The sequence below is a fragment of the Vitis vinifera genome, chromosome 14 (genome assembly GCF_030704535.1).
Source record: "Vitis vinifera cultivar Pinot Noir 40024 chromosome 14, ASM3070453v1".
NCBI lineage: Eukaryota > Viridiplantae > Streptophyta > Magnoliopsida > Vitales > Vitaceae > Vitis > Vitis vinifera.
This window is the reverse complement of record NC_081818.1, coordinates 24017019-24032385: the sequence shown is the minus strand read 5'-3', so window position 1 is coordinate 24032385 and position 15367 is coordinate 24017019. Positions and strand designations below refer to the sequence as shown.

The window sequence follows — 15367 nt, the reverse complement described above, 5'->3', positions numbered from 1 at the left end:
TCTTATTTTCACTTCTGACCTTTTTAAACCTCCTGCTGGTTTCTTGGCTCCCAAACAGGGTCTTAGAGTTTTGGTTATCCTAACTTCAAAGTCGAGCCTCTAAAACTTCAGATTATTATAATAGAAATGTGATTCAATGAAGTGGTAATTTAAGTTATTTTTCTTTCTTCCCCTTCTTTAATTATGAATGAGTCCTATATTTTATTATTATTTCTTATTTAAGAAACCTCAGAAAAAGACTAAAAATGATTAAAAAATAAAAACTATTAAGTACAAAATAAAGACTTTATAATAAACCTAGTTAAGATGATGTGACAAAACTCAATATTAATTAAGAATACCTGAATTAAGGTATAAAATATATAGTTGTTGAGCTTTCGGTAGTTGTCATAGTTAAACTCGTCCTTTCATAATATTAAATTATTAATTGACATTACATGATTAGAAGTACAAAATATAAGGTGTTTGAGCTTTCATTAATTGTTAAATTAAACGTTACTGTCATCTCACTCTTTTTCCTAATGTTAATTAATAATATATTAAATAAGATATAAAATATATAGTTATCAAGCTTTTGTTAGTCATCCTGATTAAGATTGTCGATAACATGAAATTAGCAAAGGAAGATCAATGAAAGTAAAAATGTTATATAGTAAAAAAAAAAAATGAAAATTATGAAATTAAAAATACAAAAAAAAAAAATTTAAATTAAAAGAAAAACAATGTGTGGAAAGAAAACTAAAAATTATACAAAAATAAAATAAAAATATACCATTATTTACAAAAAAAAAATGATTTTACAAAAATAAAAAGGGGGAAAATCATTATATGGAAAAAAATAAAAATTTAGGAAAATAAAATAAAAATGATATGTGTGACATCATATGACATAAGGAAGTTGGTGGGATGGGTGGAATAATAATGATAAAAATAATAATGATCATCTCCACTAGACAATCATGCTAGGAGGATTGAAAACGAAGGTTTGTCATGTAGATGATTGCAGGAGGAAATACTTGTCAAGAAAACTTAAGTTATGTTGGTAAGGAATCTTAACGTTTGTTTGGTAACTATTTTGAAGAATAATTTTTTATTTTTCAGAAAAAAAAAAAGAAAATATGTTTAATAATTAGAAATTATTTTTTGTCTTATATTCTTAAGAACAAAAAATATGATGTTTTTAGATAGTATCTTTTAATTGGTTGCTATTATTTTTACTTGTTTTCTACGGATTATTTTTAAAAATAATTATACAAACATATAGAATAATAAAAAATAAAGTGTTGTATATAAAAATTATTTTAAAAATATTAAAAAAGGTTAAAGACATTTCAAGTTTTCAAATAGAGTTTTGTTTTACAAAACATTAAAATTCTCAAAAACTGTTTTTAAAAACTATTTTCGCTATCAATTATTAATTAAGGCATTAAGTTATTAAATAAATAAATAAATTAAAAACATTGAAAATTTATGGATTTCTTTCTTAGAAATAGAGCATTCCTAGCCCAACAGGATTTATGACCAATTTAAAGTTGATCAATAATAGCAAAGGCAAGATGGCAGTTAAGGCAATGAAGATGGCTATTTGCCGTGGGCGATCAGTGATCGTAGGCTCCACCTTTACCTAACATATTAATGGGGATGATGAGAAATAACAAGAAACAGGCAATAATGGCTACCAATTCGTATGTTGGAAAACCATACCAAAGAGGATTGGAATTAGAGATGGAACTTGGAGGTTATACGGCTTCAAATGAGAAAATGGTAAGAAAAAAAATTTGTATGGAATATACAATTATTAGGGAAGCTCGAGTTAGTAAGGAAAGAAAAATGAAAATTAAAAATATTATATTATTAAAAAAGTAATAGAAAACCCAAAATTTGAAATTTAACTCTTTATTATTTTTTGGTCTCATTTTGATAAAAATGAGAACATTTTTTTCTTGTAAAAATATTTTTTTTTTATAAAAAAAAACCTATATGTAAATATTTGAAATGATAAAACACATGTATATCCAAAATGAGTTATTTTTTAAATGAAAATATGAAAAATGGTTAAATTCATAAACTTGAAGATTATTTCATCATTTTAATCAATTAATTCTTATAAAAACTATGATGATTCTATTCATGCAATACAATACATTGCAGAAGAGCCCATATGATCTAATCATAATATATTTGATCACTTTAATATTGATAATGATTATTCAAACCTAGAATGTTTTGGAGTTGGGCTTTGGTGACAATGACTTTCTTTGGTTTTATTTAATGAAAAAATTTATAAAAATCTAGAAAAATAAATTAAAATGAAATTATGGACCCTGCATTTTGCTTGATGCGTTCCCACTCGATGACGAAACTCATTTTTTATTTTATTTGGTGAAAATTTGATTTTTAGAAAAAGACTTGGAGTCGCCACTTATTTTTGTTTTATTTTTTAAAGGAAAAACAAAATAAGAAAGAAGAACTCTAAGTCTGACTCCTAAAGGAAAAAACAAGTCTGTGAAAAACCGAGTTTGAGTTCGGGGATCAGGTTACTTATCAGGAAGGTACGGTGGTGAGCCATAGCACCTCCTAAGCCCGTATACATACGGTCTCTACTAAACTAATTGAGGGAATTGTGATAATTAATTAATTAATTATGGATACCAAGAAAAATAATCATGTAAATGAGTATGTATAAGTCATAGTGAAAATCAATATACACAAAAATAATGATGAAATTTAATTATAAAAATACACAAAATAAATAATAAGAGAATTATGCAAAAATGATTTATTGTACTAAATAATAAAATAATAATAAAAAAATAGTTTTCAAGAAATTTCAAAGGAAAAAAAAATCAATTTATTTTCTCAATTTCATTTGTATTCAATTTTCAAAAAAAAGTTATTCACATTTATTGTATCAAACAAATTTATCACAAGATTTCAATTTGGGCACAAAAATTATTTTTACTTGCTTTTGCTAGAAAACAATGAATTTTTACAATTTTATTTACAAAAGTATTTTGATTTAAAAAAAGTGATTTATACAAATGATTTAAAAAGACATAACTTTATTTGCAAAAGAAATTTTAATTAAAAAGAACAAAAAAAAAATTTAAATCCTCTATTTCTAAAAAATACTTTTAATCTCATTTTAATTAAGGAAAAATAATTCATTTAAATTTTTGGACAATTTTATTTAAATTAATTTTTAGGATAACTTTATTTACAAAACAATTTTCGGACAATTTTTATTAAAGGAATAAAATTTTGGACAATTTTATTAAAAACAAAATTTTAAATTCTATTAAAAACAATTCTTTTGGATTTTTCTAAATGCATTTTTCTGAATTTTTATAAATAAATAAAAAAATTTCTTTTATTAAAAAGAATATTTATTAAAACATATTTATTGAATTCTTCCTCTCATTTAAACAAAATTTCTAGTTTGTTCGATGTTCAATTCTGTATACACTCAATAAATATATACAAACGAATATTTACAAGAACTAATAAAAATAAAATCAAATAAAAGTGAGAAATAAAATATGTATCCAAATAAGCTTACAACAGACTCAATGTCTTCCTACGATTTTTTTATTCTCATTTTCTTCCATGAAGTTTCGTGCTTCACGTGTCATAAATTCGTACTCAGCCAACAAGATTGCAAAATAGGCCCATGTGTGGACCTCGCATTTGCACGTGCGTTCCCACTCGATGGCGTGACTCGCTTTTTTATTATTTGTTTAGTGAAAAATTGATTTTTAGAAAAAGACTTGGAGTCACCACTTATTTTTGTTTTATTTTTTAAAGGGTAAACAAAATAAGAAAGAAACCCTAAGTGCGACTCCTTATTTTGGAAAAGGTGGTTCGTGAAAAACCGGATTGGGTTCGGGGGTCAGATTACTTATCAGGAAGGTACGGTAAAGACCGTAGCACCCCTCTACGTCCCTAAAATCGGGTTTCTACTAATAAAATGAAGCTGACGTGACAATCAATAAGTAAATCAATGGGTGCTCAAATCGATCATGCACATATGGGAATCAAAACATGCATAGAAAATGACCAAAATGGGAATGGATGCGTACCTGAGCCATGAAACACAATGCGCTGTCAAGGAAAGGGATTAATGCACAATTAATGAATACAAAACATAGTTCAAGTACCACTAAATCGAGTACAAAATCATCGTATATCACTATTCAACCAAATGGGCTCCCAAAGGAAACACCAAATAATGTGGGGTCCCCACCATAGCCTGATCTATCTGACACGAACTAGCCTCACAAATTTCGTTATTATGGAATTATGAAAAACGACATTCATGTTTATGTAAAATCAAGATGATCAACAGATTATTAGAGAACCGGGATGGAATTAAAACTGTTCGAGTGAAAACTGGGCTTTTTTGAAGTTTGTTTGAAAATTGGGGTCTTGAAAATTACTTGGAAATTGGAGCATTGGGAATTGAATTTAAGAATGGGAATTTTGGAAGTTAAGTTTTGAAAATTGGAATACTAAATAATTATTTAAAGATTAAGTTTAAAAAATAAACAAATAAATAAAATAATAATGATTAAATAAATCGATATGGGAATTAAAAATTTCGGAAATCGGAATTTAAATTTAGAAATCGGGATTTTGAGGAATTGTTTGAAGATTGAATTTAAAAAATAAATAAATAAAATAATGAGGATTTAAATAAATTGATGTGAGAATTAAAATTTCAGAAATTGGAATTTAAATTTAGAAATTGGAATTTTGAAAGATTATTTAAAGCTTGAATTTTAAAAGAATAAACAAACAAATAAATAAATAAAATAATGACGATTAAATAAATTGATGTGAGAATTAAAATTTCGGAAATTGGAATTTAAATTTAGAAATCGGAATTTTGAGAGATTATGTAAAGGTTGAATTTTAAAAATAAACAAATAAATAAATAAATAAAATAATGATGATTAAATAAATTGATGTGAGAATTAAAATTTCGGAAATTAGAATTTAATTTAGAAAACGGAATTTTGAAAGATTATTTAAAGATTGAATTTTAAAAATGAACGAATAAATAAATAAATTAATAATGATTAAATAAATTGGTGTGAGAATTAAAATTTCAAAAATTGGAATTAAAATTTATTGAGGAATTAATGTTTTTAGGAAGATAAATCATGCAAATTGAAAACAAAAGGGCTAACTTGAGGTGGGTATGGGCTTGGAATGGGCATGAGCTAACTTAAGGTGGGTAAACAAATAAACTTGAAGTGGGCATGGGCTTGGAATGGGCATGGGCCAATTTATGGTGGGTGAACAAATCAACTTGAAGTGAGCATGGGCTTGGAATGGGCATGGGTCAACTTAAGGTGGGTGAACAAATCAACTTGAAGTGAGCATGGGCTTGGAATGGGCATGGGCCAACTTAAGGTGGGTAAACTAAACAAGAGGCCTTTCATCAACACATACGGGCCTGAGCTCCAACTTAAGCCCATAAAAAAAAAGTACCAAATAACCCTCAGCTTCAACAAAAGCCCAACCTAGGAGGCCCAAACAAGCATTGCCCATCCGGCCCAAACTAAAAGAAAAGGGCTTAAGGCCCACATGAACCTACTTAAGCTCACAAGTCAATGCCTTAGGAGCCCACCGACAAGACCCATTGCCCAAAATATTAGCCATGAAGATCAAAGAAAGGTTTCACCTTTTTTTTTTAAAAAAAAAACTCTAGGTTGAGGCCAAACCTATCCGTGTCTTCCAAGAAGGACATGCATGCGTCCAAACGATCATGCATATGGGTCATATGTTCAAGAGAGAGGGCAAGAAAGAGATTCATGGGGAGAGGAACTGTGGAATGAGTGGGAGAAGTGGAATGAGAAATGGGTATGCATGGAGAATATGTGGTGTAGAGAGAGAAAATGTGGTGGTGAAAAAAAATGGATAAGTGGGGGATGGTTATGCATGGGAGGGTGGTGACATACATGAGGGCATGGGATGGTATGGGTATTAGTGAGAAAGGTGAGCAAATATGGTGGAGAAGTGAGCTATTGGCAATGGGCATGAAGAGAGGGAAGTGGGTATAGGAACTATGACTAGACTTTGCATGATTCCATGCGCGCGAATGAGTGAATCTAGAGCTTTAATGCAAGCTAATGGATGAATGTCTGAGATCGCGCATGGTGTAAGAACACGAGCTGTGAGTTGATGGGAGGAGTGGTGTAGGTTAGGGGAGGTGAAATGGCGAGCTTGGGAGATGAGATGTCCAAGAGAAACCATGCGCGCATGAAGAGTAAAACCATCGACATTGAGCAGCCACGACAGCAGCAATAGTCATGAACATAGTCCTATCTTCTTCTATCGAATCCCAAACCAAACCAACCACCAAGCATGGCACAAATACAAGGGTAACAATCAAGACAATAACCAAGACGAACTATGAGGATCAAACAAATACAGAACATGTGACTCATGATAGCCCTGAACTGGATACAACCATGACAAATATCCACGTCAAAGCAACAAAATGATATCCAGAAAAAAAAAGGCTGAGAATGGAAACCAAACCATATGAAAATGAAAAGACAATATAGTATAGTGATCATACCTGGGAAGCACTCCTCAAGCGAAGGATGACTCCTCTACCCTTCAAGCAACCTGTCGTCTCTCCTAAAAAAAAATCCTCCATTCTTCCTGAAAACGTTCCTCTGTTTTTCTCCCCTTGCCCTGCCACCATCCACTCCACTGTGCGTCCTTGGAGGATGGCATCACCATCCACCCACCACCATGGCAAGCCAGCTCCACAGCCACATGTCCACGCATCTCAGCCTTAGTGGGAAGGGGTCCCCCCATTAGGAATGAAAGAAAACCAAATAAACAACTTCCCTGGGTGTTTTTAAAACAATAGAAAAGGGCCCCCATCTCTCCTGTTTTTAAAGGGGTCTACACCATGTAAAAACAAAATAGCTCAAATGTAAATATAAAAAAATATGTAGAGTCCAAAATAATTATTCAAGCTTAAATTCAAACTTTAAATTAGTCTAATAAATTTTAACAATTAAAATGAGCCCAATTACTATAGGTGTTAACCCAAAACATCCAAATTAATAACAAAAAATACAAACACAATCAACCAAACCTAAAATTGGATAAATTAAAATAAATTCTACTAGGCCTAAATTTAATATTCCATAATCTAAGCCTAATTTAATATACACCACAATTGTCCCTTGTCCAAATTAATTAGTTCAAATTTGCCAAACCCATATCAAATATTCAAGTCATCCAATAAATTTCACCCAAATTGTGGGCCCAAAATTCATATCAATTAACAAGCCCACATTTATATTAAACATGACTAAAGAAAATAATATCTCAAGCCCAATCCAATAAGCCCAATCCAATAACCAATTAACAATAGGTCAAAGTCCAAATAAACAATATGCAATTGATATAATCCAAATATCCCAAATTAATCACCAAATGCAATATAACCACAAACTCAAATTAACAAATTTTAAATTAATTCATCAACAATAAATTAACCCAAATTTCATATTAATTCTCCAATAACAAATTAACCCAAATTTCATATTAATTAACAAAGCCCAAAGCCCACAAACAAACATAAATGCATAAGCCCAATTTCAACAACAATTACTATTAAATTCAAATCAAGAAAAATAAAATAATAATAATAATAATAATAATAATAATAACTGAATGTTGGAAAACTGGGTGGAAGTCTGTGAGGTGGTGGTTGTGTTATGGAGGAGGAAAAGGAATAATGGAAAGGGAATGAGGAAAAAATGGATGGTTGGCCATCCAAAGAAACGAGAAGCCAAAAAAAACTAGGCTGGCCACCGCTGTGTGTGGGCGTTCAGGGAGGAAAGGAAAGTGGCAGTGGGTGTTTGGAGGGAGCAAAAACCTAGAAAAAAATAGGGAAGAAAAAAAATCTCGGGGGTCTCGGCCGTTTGGGAGTGAGGTGAGAAAGAAAGAGTAGGAGAAAAATAGAAAAAGAAAGAAAAAAAAATGAAGAGAGGAATGAGGGGGAGGGGGGAGCACCCGACTACTGTCAGGGGAGAGGAAGAACAGGAAAAAACATGGGGAAGTGGAAATAGAGGGTGGTTGGAGTTCTTGGGAAATGAGGGGGGCAAAAATGAAAAGAGAAAAAGCTAATGAGAGGAGAGAGAATTAGGAAAAAAAATCAGAGAGCTGGAGGTATCGGTCTTGAACGTGGGGGGTATGGGCAAGGGTGTGGGGGTAGGTATAGGAAAGAGAAGAGATGAGAGATAAGAGAGAAAGTGAAAAGTGGAAAGTGGGAAGAGAATGAGATAATAGTGAAATTATGTTTATAAGGACAAAATAGTAAAAATTTATATTTCATTTACTTTACTTGTAATGAAAAATTCCAACATGATTAATTTTAATTTTATTTCCTATGTGTTAATTTTGGTAGGGAATGTCTTAATGATATAGTTTGACAAAAAATTTTTTTTATCGATAATCGTCATAATGTCAACCTCAAACTGTTTAAAAATAGTACAAAACCTATTAGGAGCATTGTACACCCTTGTATACTTGATACATTTCCCTTGTATAGTTAATGTAATAGCCTTGTACAATGGTGCAAATTTCACACCCCCTCGAAGTTGTATCCATGTAGGTATGTTAACCATGTTTTCAATGGTTTAGTTGAGAAAATGGTGGATGACTTAGGGTCAAATTTTTTCCCCTAAACATCATTATTGGGGAAAACATTGGAACTTCCATGTGGGGGATAAATAAAGTTCATGACATGAGTATACAATCCTTAGGTGACAAGGAAAATAAAGAAATTGTTTATAATCGATTGGAATCTTCCATAAAGGGTAGCCTTATACACACTTGTACACTTAGTATATTTCTCTTGTACAATTAGTGTAATACCCTTGTACAGTGACACAAATTTCATATCCATCCTAAGTAATGTGTTCATGTAGGTATGTTAACCATGTTTTTAATGGTTTGGTTGAGAAAATGTTGGATGACTTAGGGTCAAATTTTTTTTCCTAAACATCATTATTGGGGAAAGTATTGAAATTTCAACGTGAGAGTTAAATAAAGTGTATGGAATTAGTGTACAATCTGTGAGTGACGAGGAAAATAAAAATGAGTGGTTCAGAATTAATTAAAATCTTTCACAAAGGATAGTCTTGTACATACTTGTACACTTAGTATATTTATCTTGTACAATTAGTGTAATACCTTTGTACAGTGACACAAATTTTATATCCCTTCTAAGTAATGTGTTCACGTAGATGTGTTAATCATGTTTTCGATGGTTTGGTTGAAAAAATGTTAAATGACTTAGGGTTAAATTTTTTTCCTAGGAAAGTATTGGAATTTCCATGTGAGAGTTAAATAAAGTGTATGACATGAGTGTATAATCTATGAATGATAAAAAAATATAAAAAAGAGTGGTTTAAAATCAATTAAAATATTTCAAAAAAGGTAGTCTTGTACACTCTTTGACACTTAGTACATTCCCCTTGTACAATTAGTGTAATACCTTTGTATAGTGACAAATTTCATATTCTTCTTAAGTTATGTGTCCACGTAGTTGTGTTAACCATGTTTCCGATGGTTTGGTTGATAAAATGTTGGATGACTTACGGTCAAATTTTTTTTCCTAAGCTGATTATAGGGGAAAGTATTGGAATTTCCATGTGAGAGTTAAATAAAGTGTATAACATGGGTGTACAATCCATGGGTGACAGAAAATTAAAAAAAAAAAAAGGTTCAAAATCGATTGAATATTTATACAAATGGTGGCTTCGTATACCCTTGTACACTTAATACATTTCCCTTGGTTAAGAAAACATTTTAATTGGATATTTAAAATAAAAACTCTTTATCCATCCTCGTTCTTTCTTTTTCTTTTTCTTATTTTGATAAATTTTCAATTAATTCAAATCATTAAAAAAAATCATTAGTAAACAAATTTGCAACATTTCATATAATTTATTATCAAAAGTCATGTTAAAAAAGTTATTAAAATAAGGAAGGAAGAAGATTAAAAGAAAATTTAAACTTTTTATTTTATAATAGTAAAAAAAAACTTTAAAATACTTTTTAGTATAGAAGGAAAGAAAATAATGAATATATTTATTTTAAATAGTGTTTTAATCATTAAATTATTTACTTCTAAAATGTAAAAGATAATTTTTATTTATTTAAATTAACATTTTTTTAGAAAGTATTTTTCAAAATGGTTTTTGAATCATTAATATAATTTTTTTTATTTATAATTTAAAAATAGAAAATAATGTTGATTTTTCAATTATTTATAAAATAGTTTAAAAAAACAATGAAAATTTTAAAAACTGTTAAATAAATATGAATTTGTTGGTTACTTGCATACGAAGAGTGGTGGCATAAAGATAAAAATGAGTCAAATAGTATTTTTGTCAATTACTATCTCATATCCTTGTAATCAATTATGGGTGATAAGAGAACCTTACATCAATTATCAAGTCTAACTGGGCTGGAAGTACAATTCTCCCAATTTTAAAACTCTTCTTCATCTCTTCTAATGGTATATAATTTTGAATGAGTTAAAATAATTTTCTCTTTCTAAAATTCTTATTATTTTTATTTTTTGGGTTTTATATTTATCTTTCTTTCTTTCTATTGAATCAATAAAATTTGTTTTTCCAAATGTTTGTAATTTGTTATCATATTAGAGTCATAAACACTCAAATGAGTCCATTTTTTGTACTTCATTTTTCTTTTTTCTTTTTTTGCTTTTTTCTCATTCTTCCATGACTTTCAATTTGACAAAAAAATCAACCTATCATCATATTCTCCATTGTTGCAATTGCTTTCACCAATCTTATCATTATTAATGTCATTGCCCAACTTCATTTGAAGCTAACTTTTGAAACTATGTTTCCTAAAAAGCTTAGCTCAACTCTTTCTTCTATGGTTTAATTTGCTTGGGTATCTTAACAAATTATATCGTGCCCTTCTCCTACTATTGTGACAACCAGAATATCATTCTTTAATCCGTCATATGCTTTTAAGATGTTCTGGATTAATCCATTCCAACTCTTGGATCATTGGGGAGCATGTAAGACTATCCTAAGGATCTTTAGATCTACATAGTGGAAGCAATAACATATAAGAAACATATATCTAGGTGTGTAAAAACCATATTTATGATTTAAATGTTTCTAGATTGATTCCAATAAGTGAAGAGGGTGATGCGGATTTTGAAAACCTTGCAATATTTTGATTGATGACTCTTTTTATTGGATCTTAACATGTGAGGATGGTGAAATCCTTTTTGTAGGGATGAATACTAGGGTTCTTTTTTTTTTTTAAAAGAAAAATTGAATGAACTGAAATATCACTCTAACCCTTAATGATGGTTTATATAGACTCCCTTGTAGGCTTAATTGACTTGAGTCCATATTTAACTTAGGTCACTTAATCTTTTCCACTAGGTCTTAATTAATTAATTAACTCTACTGGGCTCCAATTAATTAACCTTAACATTAACTCAATATTTTCTCAAAGTTGAGAGTTCATATAGTATAGTAACTTAGTGAAGTTATGATTGTAGGGAAATGCATATCTCTCCATTCCTCATCTTAGACTCAAGTTAGGTGCATGAAAACTTCTTAGGCTTCTAGATCCTATGCAACGAAAGCAAAAAAAATAAAAAATAAAAAATACATTTTTAATATTAAAGGATTAGAAAAAAGATCTTAGAAAAATTTACCTTTGATTTGCATGTTCCAAAATCAAATCCATTCAAAGAAAATCAAATGCAAAGTTGTTAGAAGCCTTATAAACCTATGATTTTTCACTTAATGACTCAACCTTAAACATTGGCACTCCAAATGGTAGAGTGTTTAGGAGGTTGGAGGCTAAAGCTTTCTTTACTCTTTGATGGTGGAAGATGACTAACTAGAAACCCTAAACCTTAAGAAGGTATTTATAGGATTCCTTATTGGGCTTAAGTGATTTAAGCTCACATGAGCTTGGATAATTTAATTTAACACAAAATGAGTCCTAATTGATTAATTAACTTAATAAGATTATCCAATGAATAAATTAATCCAATTCAGAGATATTGTTTACTAACCCTTGTACATCCTTACGTAATTACCAAAATGCCTTTATGCATATAAATGAACCTAGAGCTTATTACATCCTTATAAACTATGTCATTAAGATATATAAACTCAAACGGGAACCAATAGAACACATAAGACAGTACTGACTTCCTCATAATCCAATTTTGAAGTTGATTCAACACCCCACTATAAAGAATTAATTGCATTCTAGTACCCCATGTAAATAATAACAAGACAAAACTTTAGTCTGTAACCCACTATCCACTACACACAAACTCTTTATGAACTAGTATTTATAATCTAACAAGGTAATACTATCACTTATTAAGATTATCCCTTTAATTCTTGAGTTACAGATTCTTCTTATTATGTGATTAATTGACATACTCTAGTTCTAAGGAGTATATGTCAAATTTCACTAAGTAAAATGCTATGGTTATAGTCTTCTAGATCACATGTCCTTTGAATCACCTAAAAGGACACATTGTTTCAATACCATTAGATGTGATGGTGCCTTTATTAAGAATATCTATTGCTACTAGCCTCTATCATTAATGTAATCTATAGGGATATATGACTACATTAGGGACTCACCCATAGGTTAAAGCCTTTTATTGATTTTGACACATGCTCAATATCATCTCAAGGTTGAGAGTTTATGTAGTATAATAGATTAGTGAATCATGACAACTGATAGTTTTATATCATAATTCATCGTAAGTCTTGCCCAATGTACATCACCTACACTAGGACACTCACCATGGGAAAACTATCCCAATGACCAATAAGTCATCCCTTAAATTAGGAAGTAGTGCACTACAATTTTAAACAACTTACCCAAATCCATGAATGAACTGTAGGTTACTCATTTCTTCACAAGGAACCCATGACTTGGATCTTCTGTGCAACTTCTAATTTACCTCATATGCAATACAAGTGATGTGGGCGTATATGCTCAGATAACCAATTAATTCATATGAGATGATAAAAAGGAAATCAAGAAACAAAGATAAATAATTTTATAAATGAATATCAATTTGTTACATCATGCCATGCTTTTTAGGGCTCAATACCAACAATGACTATCCAATAATTAGTGTCATGACTCATCGTAGATCTTATCTAATGTGTAACCATTGACACTAGTGCACTCACCATAAGATATCCAATGTTTACCATACACACACCATTGCACTCATTATAAGAAACTCATCCTAATGATTAAGACGAGTCATTCTTCTAATTAAGAGGTAGTGCATTATAGTCTCAAATAGATTACTTAAGTCCATGAACTAATTGCGAACATTTCATTAACTTGCAAGGAATCAATGACTTGGAATTTTCGTGTGACTCCTAATACACCTAAGTCATGAACAATGCTAGTGATGCAAGCTTAGATGCTCAACATACAAAATGCATAAATAAGATAATTAATGGAAAATCAAATTCATAAAATAAATTGAAATTTGTTTATTATTACAACATGTCATTCTTTAAAAGGGCTTTATTTTAATATCTCTATTTATTTGATTGTTGAATAAGGTAATACCTCTGATGCTCAACCTTCTATCCCTACACTTGCATTGTCTTTTGTTCGTATGCTTATAAATCCTATTGTCCTTAAACCTATAAATCCTATTATTCCTACACTTGTTCCATTATTTATCTACTAAGGTAATACTTTTGATGTTCTAGCCCCTATCACTATATCTACCCTAGCTATCTACTATTTGTACACTTAAACCAAAGCCATTCCACAAACCTCATCCATCATCTCCTCTAGTCTCCTATGCCATGCTAACCCAAGCCAAGAATAACATTTTTCAACCTAAAGCCCTTACCATAACCAAATATCTCGTTGCTAAGCCTCTTGTGTCACACAAGCACTAAAGACTCCCCATGGCATCAAACAATGTGTGAAAGGTTTAATGCTCTTCTTCATAACGATACTTGGGATTTGGTTGCTTAAGTCCAAATTAGAATGTTGTTGATTATAAGTGGGCCTTCCACAACAAACAAAACCCTAGTGACTCTATCTCTTTCTATAAGGCTCATTTGTAGCTAAAGGCTTCCATTAACATCCAGGCTTAGATTATCATAACACATTTAGTCCTATTGTCAAGCTAACCACGACATGTTTGATCCCTCTCATAGGGTTGGTTCATTCGACAATTTGATGTCAATAATGTCTTTCTACATGACATTCTCTTAAAGGATGTTTTCATGGAACAACCTCTTAGTTTTTTAGATTCCACTTATTTAACTTATGTTTGCAAGCTTTAAAGGGCTATCCATGGCTTAAAACAAGCACCCCAACATAGTACAATAAACTGAAGAGATTTCTTCTCTTCTATGGCTTTATCAATTCAAGCAATGATGTCTTCTTATTTATTTATAAATCTACTAATATCACTGTCTATTTTCTTGTTTATGTCGATGATCGAATTGTTATAAGGAAAACTGCAGGCTCCATTGACTATTTTCTACAGGCTTTATCAAACAAATTCTTTGCTAAAGATTTAGGATATCTATACTACTTGGTGTTGATGTACTCTCCAGCCATAGGTATTCTACTCACTTAACATAAATCTGTTTGTGATCTTCTTATAAGAACAAACATGCTTAGTACAAAAAACATTATGACATCAATGTCTAGCTCTCAACTGTTAACACTTCATGATGGCTCACCTGCCATAAAGTATTGGCAAGTAGTTGGTGCACTTCATGATGGCTCACCTGCCATAGAGTGCACATTAACTATGCTTCCTTTAGTGTCTTGTATATCTCGTCTAAATATCAATTGGTAGATGTCCTCACTGACCTTTCTCTTTCAAGCTCTTTGAATTTCTATGCACCAATTTCGATATTTCCAATGTGACTACTATCTTGTAGGGGCATATAAATAGAGTCAATTTTTAACTCCTTAAATCAAATAATCAATTCCTCAAATTAAAAAAAATTCTAAGTTTTATTTTTGGTAGATGTTCTCACTAACCTTTCTCTTCCTCTTCCAAGGGCTTTGAATTTCTATGCACCAATTTTGGTATCTCCAATGTGAGTACTGTCTTGCAGGGCGTGTAAAAAGGAACAAAAATGAAAAAAGTGTCGCTAGAAGGAGGGCTTGAACCTCCGACCTTGTGGTTAACAGCCACACGCTCTAACCAACTGAGCTATTCCAGCAATTGTAGAGCCTTTTTCAGCTACATAATATGATACTATGTCATCATTTACCATCTGTGAAAGTATAATTATTGAGAAGCTAAACC

At 30.6% G+C, this 15367-nt stretch overlaps 1 non-coding gene across 1 annotated transcript; it reads right to left on the bottom strand.

Moving 5' to 3' along the window:
* Positions 1 to 15207: 15207 nt before the first annotated feature.
* TRNAN-GUU (transfer RNA asparagine (anticodon GUU)) lies at positions 15208 to 15281 on the bottom strand. The gene has a single exon. It is a non-coding gene; the product is annotated as a tRNA-Asn (tRNA).
* Between the last annotated feature and the right edge of the window lie 86 nt (positions 15282 to 15367).